This window comes from Peromyscus leucopus, chromosome 2, assembly GCF_004664715.2.
Source record: "Peromyscus leucopus breed LL Stock chromosome 2, UCI_PerLeu_2.1, whole genome shotgun sequence".
Taxonomy (NCBI): Eukaryota; Metazoa; Chordata; class Mammalia; order Rodentia; family Cricetidae; genus Peromyscus; species Peromyscus leucopus.
The window spans coordinates 151,402,654-151,417,946 of NC_051064.1; the positions used below are offsets into that span (position 1 = coordinate 151,402,654).

The window sequence follows — 15,293 nt, forward strand, 5'->3', positions numbered from 1 at the left end:
CAATGTCCCTTTCTATCTCCTTTTAAACGCAGGTGTGTGTACTTGTATGTGTGAGCAAGTGTGTTCATGGGTCACATGTGTGTGCATGGTGAATGGCCAGGAACAGCTACGGTGTCATTGTCGGGAATGCTGTCTCTCCTTTGAACCAGAGTCTCTCACTGGCCTGGAACTCCTCAGTCAGGTTAGACTAACCATTGAGCCCAGAGATCACATGGTTCTGACTCCCCAGCGCTGGCATTACAAGCATATGCCACCGTGCCCAGGGTTTTCAGGTGGGTTCTTAGGATGAAACTCAGGTCTTTGCAGTTGATTTACTGACTGAGCTATTTTACTGGTTGGTCTCCTCCTTCACTAGAGACAGACATTCTGTAGTCTTCCACAAGAGCCCCCTAAGCCAAGGCGTCTCTTCTCTGTGCCCTTTGAAGCCTCTTAGGAGTCAGCACCCTGCTGAATCCCAAGGTACCCCAACTTCAGGTCACCTTCTCTCTGAGCCCTGCAGATGAGCGTAGGCTCCATTCCTGGGATCAGTGGCGTCTTCTCCAAGGCAGAAACTGCAAGTGTAGCCGTTAGTCCTGGGAAAGCCCCTCCCACACTCCTCATTTCTTTGAGTCACATCCTGCCCCCTGCCCTGTGGGATGGGGCCTGATCCACATGACAGGACAGGTGACCTCAGCACTGGCTCCTCAGAACCATGTTCCTGTCACACTAATGAGGGAAAGAAGTATGTGTGCAGCGAAAGCCCGGCTAATGTGTCCACAGAGCAGCCTCTGTAAATGGACCTGCTTGCCTCTCCTTATTCTATTTACTCAAAAAAATCCCCCTTAAAAAATTAAGATTTGGAGGGAATTTGTCAAAAGGCCATTACCTGCAGACGTTCCACCGGCTGCCTCTCTGAGCACTTGTGCATAATTAATCAGCAGCACGGCTCTCACAGTCCCAGTGTAAAAGTTAAAAACCCGTTTTACTGTGCTCTGTATTTTACACTCAGCATCACTGTCAGGCAGGTTTCAAGGGAGACAGGTATTTGCATGTGGTGCCAAGCTCGAGTTTCCATAGCAACAGGCTTTCTCCTTACTCTTGCTGAACTCCTAGAATGGACTTCATTCCACTCTCAGACTTGCCCAAAATATTGTGGCTAAGAGACTCTGTGAGTGGCTTCTGAAGTCTTTGAAAAACCACAGCTACTCCATTCCTATGCCTGTCTGTAGATGTGGCAGTGTGAGCCGCCCACCAGTCACTGCCAGCAGCATCAACAGGACCATTATCATTACCACCACCATCACCACCATCATTATCATCATCTTAATCACCAGCACCATCATCATCACCACTTTTATCATCACCATCATCCTGAGCATTAACACTATTATGGTCACAGTCACCACCACCATCATCACAAACATCATCATCACTACCTCCACCGTCACCCTCCCCATTGTCATAACCATCCTCATCACCCCCCCATCATCATCACAACTATCACCAACACCACCATCACCACCACCATCACCACTACCACCACCATCATCATCATCACCACCATCACCACCATCATCACCACCACCACCACCACCACCACCACCACCACCACCACCATCATCACCACCACCACCACAATCACCACCACCATCACCACCACCACACACCATCATCACCACCACCATCACTACCACCACCACCATCACCACCACCATCACCACCACCATCATCATCACCACCACCACCATCACCACCACCAGCAGCAGCATTAACCACTACAGATGTTTTGCAGTCACAGATTTGAATGAAGCAAAGAAAAGGAACAAGGGAGGAGGAGAAAGGGAAAAGGAGGAGGAAGAGAAATAAGGTAGAAAGGGGGAAGAAATGGTGCCTTAGTTCCTTTTACCTACCAAACAAAGAGAGAATAGTCCTTGTAGTGACCCAGGCTCCTAGACTACTGGAGAGACCAGGTCACAAGGGAGCCAGTGTGTGAGGCTGGCAGGAGCTGTTTTCATAAGAGAAGCCATCAGGGCTGTGTTCTTCTGGATAACACTGGAGCCTATGATAATAAGAGAAGTGTATGGTCTGAATCTCACACATCGGATGTGCCGAGGCAGAGCCACCAGGACAGGACCAGGACAGGGTCCCTAGAAGCCAATATCTGCAACACCCTCAGGGGCCACTGGAGATGCCTGATGGCCAAGCCCGGCCACAGAGGCTTCTAACCTTGGGGCTTTGAGCCTGGATAGCTACAACCAGCGATGAACACAGACAGGTTCTACTCTAGACGGCTAGGACCTCAGTTCTAGGAAATACCAATACGAGCAAAGAGCAAACAGGAGAGACAATGGAGTGGATTTCTCTCCAATCTTCGTGGGAAATGGCCAGGAAAAAAATGTGATTTAGAAATACAGCTTTAAAACTGTACCTCATGAGCCATGAGCTGATCCCGGTTATTGTGCAGGGCAATGCAGTGAGCAAATGCAATGCAGATGCAGTGGCAAGTAAGCCAATGCATCTGAGCAGTGGATGGGAAGCTGATTCCCTCCCCTCTGCAAAAGTACTCACAGTCTCCAGAAACATCCGCCAAGCCACATGCCCACCGGGGGCTACCTAGCGTGGAGACTGTGCCACATCCCCAGTTAATCAGGTGAAACAGAACTCAAAGAGGTGGAGCGACCAGCCCAGTGCTACACAGGATCATCTCTGTACCAAAGAGGTAATTTAAGATTTGGTAAACTGATAAGGTCATGAGGAAGACATGGCAGAGTGGTTGAAAACTTAGACATCAAGGTTCCTGGGCTCAAGAACCAGATTTGTTGACAGCCACGAAAGGTTGAAGGTACCTCTGCTCCTCCGCTTCCTTCTAAGAAAGCAAATATTGGGGTCTCCTCCTAGAGAGACAGGTGATTGGGTAAGATGGGCTTTGGGACCATTCTGCAGGGACTCTGAGTAGATCCAGTTCCCTTCTCTGTAACCCTCAAAGAAAATGATAGAGAACACTGGGCATGTGGTGCTGATGCAGGGTGGAACTGCCTGACCTGCTTCCACAACTGAAGTGAGGAGAGGGAAGTTTCCTTTTTCTGCCCTGCAGTCTGGACAAATCTCTCCCATCACGGTTCTGCAGCTGTTTATGAAATAATCAGTCAGTGGCTTATATTAATTGCAAACTGGATGGCCTATGGCTTTAGCTTCTTGCTAGCTAGCTCTTTAATCTTAAATTGATCCATTTCTCTAAATCTGTGTGTTGCCACTTGGCCATGGCGTTACCGGTCTGCTGACATCTTGTTGTTCCTTCTGTGGCGGGCTGGTGTCTCCCCATCTTCACCCTTCTTATCTCTGCTTGGATTTCCTGCCTGGCTGTAAGCTTTCTTGCCATAGGCCAAAACAGCTTTATTTACTATCCAATGAGAGTCACACACATTCACAGCAGAAGTGGGGCCCACATGGGAGGTTTCTCCTCCTCACACAGGGTTCCCCAGGCTTGAGAACAGGCTGACCAGGGGTCCTGGGCCTCTGCAGTCCTTTGCTGACCCTTGAGTGCCATGCCCATTTTCTTATCCTCTGAGCACTTCTGCCCCACTGGGGTGGCCCAGCCCCAGGGCAGTGTGGGGTGGGGAGCATACACACACATGTGCCTGCTTCCACACAGCCCAGCTGGGCAGAGTACAGAGCTGGGATTCACGGTGTGTCTGTTCTACACCTCTGCTCCACAGAGCTAGCATCTATGGGAGCTGGAACCTCAGAAGCCAGAATGCAAGCCAGTATACTGTCTATCTCCTGAGCCAACCCATGGCCACCTAGTGCACCCTGAGAACAGGGGCACGGCCAAGATTTTGAAGAGCTGATAGAAACTTCTACATAAAAGTATTTTTGCTATGTCATTTCTCAACATACCTGCCATCTTTAAACCTAGAACATCTTTCATCCATTTCCTGTGATGGTCAGATTGATGGACAGCTTGGCTAAACAGTGGTACCAACTGATCCACACACAAGCTAATCTGAACGCCACGTGGAGGTGTGTGGCAGATGTGTTTAGAATCACTTGATTCTAAGTTAAGCAGATTATCCTCAATGTGTTGGTTGGGTTTTTGTAAACTTGACACAAACTAGAGTCACCTCAGAAGAGAGAACCTCAATTGAGGAATTGCCTCTATAAGATTGGCCTGTAGACAAGTCTATAAAGGCATTTCTTGGTTAATGATTGATGTGTGAGCATCCATCCCATTGTGGGTGGTGCCACCTCTGGGCAGGTGCTACCGGGTACTGTAAGTAAGCAGGCTGAGCAAGCCCAATGTGGGGACAGCCCCCTGACTGAGTTTCGAGCATGACCCTCCCGACAATAACTGCCCATTTCCCAATGATGGCTCCAGAAGTCACAGAAGCCAATCCTTGAAAAAAACTTCTTAACAGATGTCTTCCCAATGTGTCTGTGTCTTTACATCTCACATCTGTCTATATACATGGATTAAAATCTGTCTGTATAGATGTGTCTACAGCTGTGGAGATGCATCTCTCTAAACAAAGATAGAAATACGCTATCCATCTGACTGGGGGTGGTGGTGGCAGCAGATATAAAGATACATGGTTACAGATCTGGCTTCAGATGCTTGGATATTGCTATAGATATGGGAAGATTTATCTACCCATTTAATGTCTCCATCTATCTCCGTATTACAGAGGCTGGGAGCAAGAGCAGCCATCTCGCCGCCTCTGCCTTGGCACCACCTGAACATGGACATCAAGGACTGCACAGAAAGGCATGTTGGCATAGAGGAGTCCTTGGGCACAGACTGGGCCTCGACAGCCACACAGATGGCTCCATTAGCAAACTCTTCCCATCTCCAGAAGTTCAGAGGACCCAGCCCTCATTCACGCACATGAGCCTCAAGGCTCCTGTGTTCTCAGGATGAACTCACCCTGGCTGAAGATGAGGTAGGATCTCAGATGAAATTCTGAGTCTTCTGTGGGTCCACAATGACTGTGACACACCCAGGTGACACTCTGCTCCAGCCTGAATCTGTCTGTTTCCCACTGTGGATGTGCAGCCAGCAACAGCCCTTCTGAGTCCAGGCGTAGGGGCCACTTCTCAGATCTGTGACTAGTTCCTGTCAAGGTTCTTTTACCAGGACATGCTGCATCTCAGTGTTAACTGGGAGGCACAGGGCTGCCTGGCTGCCAGCAGTCTGTGAACCCCACAAGTGACAGCTCCCTTCCATGTCACATCTGAAAGCGCTTGCTAAGGCTGGTGTCTCTCTGACAACACATTTGGCCAGGAAAGGATTAGAATGCAGGGTGGTCATTATTGTGAACTTTGGTCCCTTGATGTGTTTTACTATAACTAAGTGACAGAGAGCATCGGAATGCCTCTATAACCCAAGTGGCGATAGACTGGCTGGAGGCAAGCATCTGCTTGATCAATTACAGAACGCCACCAACAACAGAGACCAAGTGTTGTTCCTCGAAGGCTTGGTGGCCCACATGGGAATGTCAGTCTGGCAGGGGTTGGGGGCTGCATCACTGGGAGATGACTCCCCAGGAAGGAGTTTGTATCATAATGTCTAGTGTGCCTGGTTTAATGACCTTTGAATTCACACTGCATTGTGTAACTCTGCCAATTGGTTCACCAGGAAACAGGTCCTGATACTGAGGCCTAGGGAAGCCCTGTCTATCTTCAAAATGTTGGAGTGGAAATTTTGGTATTTTCTTTTTTTTTTCAACTGATAGAAAATGAAGATTTGAAAACAGGACATCTGTCAAGGGAAGTGAGCATGGGAAATGATCACATGCATTTTTCTCTGCCTGGGGTTGTGACTGGGGATAGTACGAGGCCTGCTGGTGTCAGAGAGCACCTAAATGTGACAAGCATGGCTGGAAAAAAATATGGAACTCCAAAGCCTATAGACAACTTTTACTGGAAATATATAACTTGACCCTCACATCCATCCTGTCAATGAGGAAGGGGAGGAAGTAGGCTTGATGTGCCTATGTAGATGTAACCAACCATCTTATTAAATAAGAAACACAGAACCAATGCAAAGAAGAAAGCCAAGAGGTCAGAGCTAAGAGTTAAAACCCTTCCTCCTGCGGTGGTCCTACCTCTCCGAACCAGAGCTACTTCCTGTGTTAAAGTCTTTATATAGAGTTTCTGTTCTGCCTTCTCATTGGTTGTAAACCCAACCACATGACCGCCTCATCACAGCCTGTCTGTATAGACCTCCAGGTTTTCTATGGTTGGTATTGAGATTAAAGGCATGTGTATCCAATACTGACTATATCCCTGAACACACAGAGACTTACCTAGTTCTGCTTACCAAGTGCTGGGATTACAGGCATATGCCACCACTGCCCTGCTTTCCTATGGCTTGCTAATAGCTCTGACCCCCGGGCAACTTTATTTATTAACATACAAATAACATTTTAATACAAATAAAATATCACCGTATGCCTACCTGTTCAGTCTGTCACAGGAGCCAAGGAGATAGCTCATTCATTCACTTGGTCAGAGTCCCACTAACATCCATGTGAGTTACCTTGACCAACCAGCTACCTGCTAACAGTGGGGAAGCCGAGGGTCAATGTGCTTAACCTGACCTCCTAAGATATGCTGGGACCAGTCATAGAAGCATCTAGGAGGAAGACACTACAGATAGGGTAGGGCATGGGCCTGCTCTGAAACACTCTGAAATCCTGGGGCTGAGAGCCACTGGGGAGTCTTGATTGGAGAATAGCCCATAAGATGTCAGAGACCTGAGGGTCAAGCTCTGAGGCTTCTGTCCCAAGGACCCTGGGTGCTAAGCTTAGGGCCTCCTAACAGAGCCATGCTTAGGAACTTAGAAATGGCTTACCTTGGAATCTGAACTAGCTTGAACAAGACACCTTCCCCTTGCATTCAAAGCCCTCAGTGGGGACAGACTTTCAAGTTAACTCATAATAAAGTCCAGGACAGAGGTCAGCTTTCCACTCATCTCCCATGTTCAGAGGGCTTAAACATGAAAGAACAGATTTTCTACATGTGGCCCGGCACCTAGAAGGACAGACATGCTCTGTCATATGAATGAATGAATGGATGGATGAATAGGCCAAGATTTCTAGCAGGAGTTTCAAGATGTGTGAAATTCTGCACACTCAGAGCTTGCCAGCGTTGTGCTGTTTACACAAACAGGCCACACACTTGTCTCCCATTGTCCTCCAAAGGCCACACGCATCTCACCTCTCCTCTCCTGTTCCTGTGTCAGCCCAGGGAAGCAGCCAGTCAGGCTTCTCTTTCACTGATGGGGAGACTGAAGCTCAGAAAAGCTGTACAACTTTCCAGACCTGCTGACTTCAGGACCAGAGCCACATCCTGGCCCCAGCCCCGTTCCTCTACTCCCGCCTGGTCACCAAGGTCAGGGTTAATACTGACACCAAGGGCAGAGCAGAGCCCAGGCAGTCAAAGCTGAGGGTTGCCAGCTGACACCGGAAATCTCTGTGACCAAAGTGGGTGTGGTGGCTCTTGAGCTGGGTCCTAATAGGGTACACAGTGTACAGAAGCCAGCTCAGGCAATGTCCCTGGCATGGGTTGTTTAGAGCATGAAGCTGTGTTTGTAACCTGCTAACACTGAAATGAACATGACCTTCCGGTTCCCTCTGGAGGACTCTGCTCTGACACAGGACTGAGGCTTGGGTTTTTATGTGAGAACAAGAGTATATGAAACCCACACAAGTGGCTGAAACCAGCAGAACAACAGGACAGACTGAGCCAATGCCAGCCACCATTAGAAGTGTCTGAAAAGCAGGAGGAAGGCCACCCCACATCAGACCCTGTCCCACTCACGTTATAACATACCACCTCCCTGAGGAGACACACACTGAGCCCATGTCCATCCTCTCCCATCTCTGTGTCCATCCAGGTGACATCCTCAACTCAGGAGTCCAGCTTAAGTGTTAGCTGCAGGCAGATTCTTCTCTGGCCTGTCTGATTCAGGGTAGACAGGTTCCCAGCACATCTTCTGGGCCCTCAGCACGTTATCTGCCCCTCTCCAGTTGCCCTGATCTCCTTAAGCTTCTGGAAGCCAGTGCGCATGCCCAGGTGGAAGGTATCAGCTCTTTCTATTGGTGACATGTGGAGGGTTTAGCACCTTGGCGCCATGATGCAGACTAGTCAAACCACTCACCTGATGGCCACACCGAGAGCAGCTACTCCAGGGACCATGGAATTGCTTAAAGCTAGGATTCTAGGAAAGACTGGTCTTAATCTTGCTCCACTTAAAGTCTGTGGAGGCCAGAGCTGGCTCATCGCCCTGCCTGTGTGCTGGAGAGCTGTAGTGCTCTGCAGGAGCTGATGGAGAAAGGCAGAGCTGAGCTCAGAACGTGTGAGAGCTCCTTACTTTCTCTTGGTTACAGTTCTGCCTTCAGCTGAATTCATCCCAACATTTCCCATCGCAGGAGCCAATAAATTCCTATTTTTGCTTCAGACAGTTTGTGTCAAGTTCTGTGGCTTACAACAACAACAAAAAATCTGTAATAGATCCAGTCTTCTCTCACTTTTCACAACTCGTACCAGGCGGGGAATCTACAGATAAAAGTGGCATTTTCAGAAAACGGAGAGAGACACCATAAACAAGGAGAGCATGTGAAAGCCCCATAGCATGCCAGTTGTCACACAAGCAGAGCCAGGCAGCCCAGCCCCCACCTTGCAGCCCTGGAATGTGTGCTATGCCTTTGCCTCTAGAGTCTGCTTTGGACCACACCTGCTCACGCTGCAGGATGTGGGCTGTCTCTCCATTTCCCATTCCCTCATTGAAGTCTGTGACTTCACATGCCTTGGCTAAGTCTGATTTTGGGTGTGAATATCTAGTTTGATACATTTTAGAGACTCACTCTCTGGTGTAAGCATGAGTATAAAATGAGATATGAGACAGGATGACTGATTAGGTGGCATGTGTGTCCACCTCTGCTCTTCATTACATCTTATTTATTTATTTTGTGTGTCAGGGACAAGGATGAGAGGACAAGTCCCAGGAGTCAATTCTCTCTTCTACCGTATGGATCCTGGGGATCAGGTGTAAGTGCTCAGGAGTGCCAGTAAGAACCTTTACCCACTGGGTCATCTCATTGGCCCTTTTTTATTTGGTCTGTGTGTGTGTGTGTGTGTGTGTGTGTGTGTGTGTGTGTGGTGTACATGCTTGTGGGAGTCTCTTCTCTCTTTCTTTGCCATGTGGGCCTCCAGGATCTCTGGGAATCAAATAACTTAGGTCGTCAGGCTTGGCAGAAAGTGCCTTTACTTGCCAAGCTGTCTTGCTAACCCATTAAAAAGTATTTGTGTACAGCTATGGTGTGTACCTACATAAATGAGATGTGACATGCCACAGCATAAGTGGAAGTCAGAGGACAACTTCTGGGAGCCACGCCTCTCTTCCCACCGTGGAATCCAGGGACAGTTCATCAAGCTTGCACACCAAGGACTTTCACTTCTTAAACCATTCCACTGGTCTGACTTTTAGAAACAGTGAGTATCTTACTTGAAGACTGACACTTTCTTTAAAAATTCATTTTATCTTATTTTTATGTATGTAGGGAGGGGTGTGTGTGGCATGTGCGTATAGCCAGAAGAGGGTGTCAAGGACCCTGGAGCTGAGCTAGAGGTGGTTGTAAATGGCCCAACATGGGTGCCGGGAATGGAACTCTGGTCCTCTGGATGAGCGGCCAGTGTTCTTAACTCCTCAGCTATCTCTCCAGCCACAGGGCCAGCCTTCTTAAGTGTGAAGAAAAACTTGGTAAGATGAGGGAGCCCCAGCTGCAGGGATGCACACCCTCAGGACTTGCTGCATCTTAAATCAGTCCTGCCTCCTTATGGCCCTGCCAGCATGGTGCCGTGTGAACGGCTCTGTCCCCAGCTGATTAATGTGTTTTAGAATTTCCCCCACCATCAACACGGATGAGTTGATTAGTGAATTAAAAATTTCCCTCTCCTTTCGGCAACCACTAAATCACATTTGTTTTAATTCATTGATTTAAATTAGGGATGGTTGCCCTCCGACAAGTCTCCATCTCATGGGGGGAAATCATTTGAAAAGTTATTTATCTTAATATCAATTAAGACTGGCTAATTAGACCCAACTTTAGCAGTTGGACACACTGAACTTGAAGGGACTTGAGTCATGATAGTATTTAGGATTTGGGAAGTGTTCAGGGCTGGGGGAACAGGAAGTGGAAGAAGTATGGAGTTTGAGGTGACCCTATATTCCATGCTGGTTTAGAAGCATGTGGTGATCGGTTTCCTCTCTGTCCTTCTCAGCCCCTACAGGTAGTCATTGCACTTCCCTTCTGGGTGGTATGTACAAGGAAAGATGTAACTGTAATCTGTCAGGCACACTGGGTGGCATTTGGGGATTTCAGACACAGTTCCAGTTTTGATGCTTGCAGGGGAACCAGTTCTGATACCAAGAACTTTCTCTCTGGGCTAAGACAAGGATGGGCACCTTTAGTGACATGGTTCTCCCTTCTTCAAATGGGGGGGGTGGTCTCTTACCCCAGAGCCTAAGCTGCAGAAAATTGTGAGGCCATAGTAACTGACCCCAGGGCCAAGGCAGGTCCATGTGCCCATGAGTCTTTATCAGTAAGACCTATGCCACCAGGACCAGAAGCAGGCCACCTCACTGTGGTTGTAACACAATGCACATGTGCTGTAGTGTTGGAAGCTGTTACCAGCCCCATTGTTGGTCTGTTGTGTCTCAAGAACTCTTTTTTTCTTTTACCTGTACTCCCCAATTCAATCTGGACTGCCACAAGACAGGCAGGAAGCGCATGGAGATGTTTTCTTTTGCATCCCAGTGCACAGAACAGCCTCAAGCTGTTCAAGGTCTATGTGTGGATGCTGTTCTCATGAACTCTTGAGCTTCAGGAAGTGGCTCCTGGAGGGTAGGCTGGTGCTAGGGTGAAGATGAGCGAGCCAGGCTTTTCCTCAGTTGCTCACAACATCAGGGGGCAAACATCCTTTTTAAGGCTGAGCACTCAACAGTCTCATGTTCTCTGACTGGTTGTGAGTCTCTGTGTTAACTGCTAAGGATTGAGAGATGCGTTAATCTGCAGGGACAGTGACAGGCCCAGGGATCGGTTTAATACTGTAGACATAATTCTGAATTTAGCTGGATAATAACAGTAGCTTCTCTACTGGGGCCTATGACCTGACTAATCAAAGGTTCTTGGCCTGATAATGATGCCAGGTATGGTTGATGGTGGGGACTTGTCACCTACAGGTCCTTGTCCCGTGATTCTGTCTCTGCTGCTTTGTACCCTGTCTTCCCTGGGACCCTCTTCAAAAGGGCTTACCTAATTAGGTCAGACCCACCACCTTCACCGTGATGACACACAAGTCAGAGGCTGGGACTCTCGGGCCACTTTCAGATGCTGCCTGCCATGACGTCCCATCACAGGCCAAGGAAATAAACTTGACCTGCTTGCCATTGGCCATTGTCTGGTTTACAGGAGCAGCCTTCTGGTAGCCCCTTTGGTGGCCCTAATATTAGGCAGACAGGAAGCAGGGTCAGAACACAAGTACTATGTGGTCACTTCGATCCCCGGGGGACAACAGTGTTTCATCACAAGGCTTCCCTGCTGTCTCCCACCTGCTTGCACAGATATGTGAGATCAGTTCTGTGTAGATTGGAGCCTCTAGGCTTTTCCTCTTCTGCATGGACACGAGGAGCTCCCATCTCAGGGAGTCCTGGCAGCCTTCCTGCACCATCTACTTCACCTCCAGTGGAGGCAGCTTACCCTTCTGGTGTTGCTGATGTCCAAGGACAGAGCCTGGGCTTGAGCCAGCTTAAGGAGACTCGGTGCTTCTTGGCACAATGCTCCAGCTGAGACCAACCACACCCATGGAATCAAGGTCCATGTGGCCTGCACAGGCTCAAGTTCAGGAGAAAATTGGTGGGTGAATCTGTGAAGCCTAAGAAGGCCGGCACGGCTCCAGGCCTGGTTTCTACTCCCTCTTCCAGGCAGCTGGCAGACAGGGCTCCCAGTGTGAGGGGGGAAGGAGGCAGCTGGGGATGAGAGGCGTCTTTTTTCTTCCTTCATTAAAAATGACACCTCTCGTTTATTTTGAAGGGAATAGCAGCTGTCTTGAGGGCTCCTAGCCTGACACCTCGAAATTTTTCTCTGTTAAGAATTTGAAAAATATGCAAATATTCTTCATAGAACCAGAAACACTTCTGTCTTAAACAGGTTGGTTCTGATGAAGACAGATCTCATTCCGAGGTCTCGGTTTCCCAGTGCCCTGAGCTTGCTATCATCTTTCCCATGAAATGAGTTTCTGCCATATTTTAAGCTTCTGCCGAGGGAGATGGCGGGTGGCAAAGGCTTATTACTACAAATTGCTCCCACGCCAGCTCTTTCACAACATTACCTTTTTAGGGGAGCTTGGCACCCCAGGTGAGCTGCTCTTTGAATCCAGAGCTGAGCACCCTGTGTGGGACTCAGCAGGTTCAGGCCTGAGGACTAATGTACTCAATGGCTCCTAAGCACTAGAAGGTAATTTCATGACCAGCACAAACCACAGTGCTGAGCAAGGAGTCTGGGACCACTGACCTCACTGCTGCAAAGGACCCATGTCTACCCTTGATCTGGGCTTGGGACCACCGACCTCATCACTTCAGAGGGCCTACATCCTACCCTTGGTCTGGTCTGGGCCTGAGACAGCCATCCCTATGACTTCAGATCACCGGCACTCATGGCTTGCAGAAGCCTCAGCTCATCTCCATCTTCACAGCCTCTCCAGGTTCAGGTCTGTGTGTGTCTTTGTACCTACCAGTTTTCACCTTTTGGTAAAGATACGGTCACAGTGGATTAGAGCCAGCCGTACGGTCACATCCTAGCTTGATGTCCCAGTTCCATTTCTGTCGCTGTGATAAAAACACTCTGACGAAAAGCAATTTGGGTAGAAAGAGTTTATTTAATTTTACAGTTGCAAAGCCGTTGAGACAGGAACTCAAGGCAAGTAGTCACATCATATTCAAGAGCAGAGAGGGACAGACGCATGCATGTCTGTGATTGTTCCCTTCTCTCTCTTCGCTTAAAGGGCCCAGGACACCCTGTCTAGGGAATGGTGCCATCTACAAGGGGAAGATCCTCCCACACCAATTAACATAGCCAAGACAATCCCCGACAGACATGCTCAACTCCTCATTGAGATTCTCTTCCCAAATGACTCCATATTTTATTGACAATTAAAACTAGTTTTTGCACTTGATGACCTCTATTGTGGTCCTTTATCCAAATAAGGTCACATACACAAACCTGGGGACTAAGACTTGAACAGATGTTTTGGGGAGATACAATTCAACCCATGACATCTCCCAGCTGTGAGAGCCCTTCATGGGTTGGCACACATCTGGGGCAGATCCTAGGAAGGCAAAGCCAGAAGGACAGTTGGCTCTACCCCACCCAGCTGAGAGCTGAAGGAACACACACAAATGGAGAAATGGGGAAAGCCATCACCAAATCAGTCACTGTGACCCCTGGGGTGGACAGCAGAGATTTTGCTGAGGTTACTCTGTGGGAAGAGGGAGCCTATGGGAAATGTCCTTAGAGAGGCTCCCCCACTCAGGTTACCGTGGGTCTAGAAGATATGGCGCATTCCCTTATACCAGCTGCTTCTGTGTTTCAGGATTTGCATTCAAAACTTCAGGGCTCTGGGACAACAATGATGACTCAGCAGTTAAGAGCACTTTGATTCCCAGCATCCACAGTGAGAGGCACACAATGACTTTAAATCCAGATCTAGGGAGACACAATACCTCTCTGGGCACATGCATTCACATGCACATACCTACGTATGACACACACATACATACATGTAATTAAATATAAAATCAACTCAAAGCAATCTCCAGGATACACCTACAGGCTCGTATTTTAATCCCCAAAATATCAATGAAGAAACTGAAACTCAACAGTGACCCCACACGTCCTAAGGTTAAGCAGCTGCTCACCTTCCTGTTTTCTCAACAACAGGACAGCCCTGTGCTTGCTGGCAAATTAAGAGTCCTTGGGGAAGATCCTCTGCTGATCGCAGTATTGAACCAAGCTGTTCTCCGAAGTCGCTCTGCAGAGTATTTCCAAGTAAATAAGATGACGGGGAAATTAGGAGAGGGAATGGGAGGTTCAGAGATGCCACACACAAGCAGAGGACTCATGAGACAAATCAATGCCGACATTGTGTGTCGCTCATCTCCTCCCAACAGAATTCAACAAGCGAAAGCGATGATTAGATCCAGTTGGTGCTATATATTCAGACTTGTGAAGTGTTTGTGAGCGGCTTGTGGAATTTTTACTGGCAGATTATTTAAATTGGCTGGGATTGGAACATTGTCACAGAGATTGAAAGCTGGATCATTGCCTGTAAACAGAAAGTATGATAAATGACAGGGGCAGGGCATTTGATGGCTCTCTGGGATTTGTAGGATTTGTAGAAATTTCTTGTTTTAATTAACTCCTCTACTAATAATTAAAGTAAGTAAGTGTAGCTGAGAAAGGGGCCATGGTACGAACACTTGAAAACATATATGTAGTCCAAAGGCCAAAAAAATGGTACAACCACGTCAGATGCAACAACCTCAACAACCACAGCACCAACAACCAACATCCTGACAAACACTGCTATGATGTCATCAGATACCACAATCTAAAAATAAAATCACAATAACAGCCACAGCACCAATCACCATCAAAGCAGCATAATATACCATAATCATGATATCTACAAAAGCCCCAATAACAAGCACAACATCAGCAACCATCCTCACAACAACCACCAGAATACCATCAGATACCACAACCGTGAAATCTTCTTCCTCAGCTACATCATCAACAACCACAATACCATCCACAAAAAAATGACACTGTTGACAGCCATCATCATGACAGCATCATATAATACAACTGTTGTACCCCGGACGTGAGACACCCGCCCCCCAAAGAGACCACCAGAGACACACACTCACCGAAATGCAAAAGCAAGCTTTACTGAAACAGTTCAAGCTGTGCAGGGACCTCGGTCAAGTACCCCGACACAGCGGAGGCTAGAAGAGGTGCCCACCCCTCTGCAAGCTCAGGTTTTTAAAGGCAAAAACCATAGGGTTACATCATTTAGGGGTGCTAGTATGGGTACAATTCTGATTGGCTCAAGTTTTAGGGGCTTTTCAGAATTTCTGTGTTATCTTACTTTGTAGTTTTAACCAGTTGTTTGTCAAACTTTATAGACTACCTCTGGCATTGGGGAATTCTGTGGTTAATCAATTGTTACCAGATAGTCCTTCAAACATCCTGACT

At 48.0% G+C, this 15,293-nt stretch overlaps 1 non-coding gene across 1 annotated transcript; it reads right to left on the minus strand.

Moving 5' to 3' along the window:
- Nucleotides 1-10,718: 10,718 nt before the first annotated feature.
- Nucleotides 10,719-10,842, minus strand: LOC114702648. Its single transcript, XR_003736023.1, has one exon. It is a non-coding gene; the product is annotated as a small nucleolar RNA SNORA31 (small nucleolar RNA).
- Between the last annotated feature and the right edge of the window lie 4,451 nt (nt 10,843-15,293).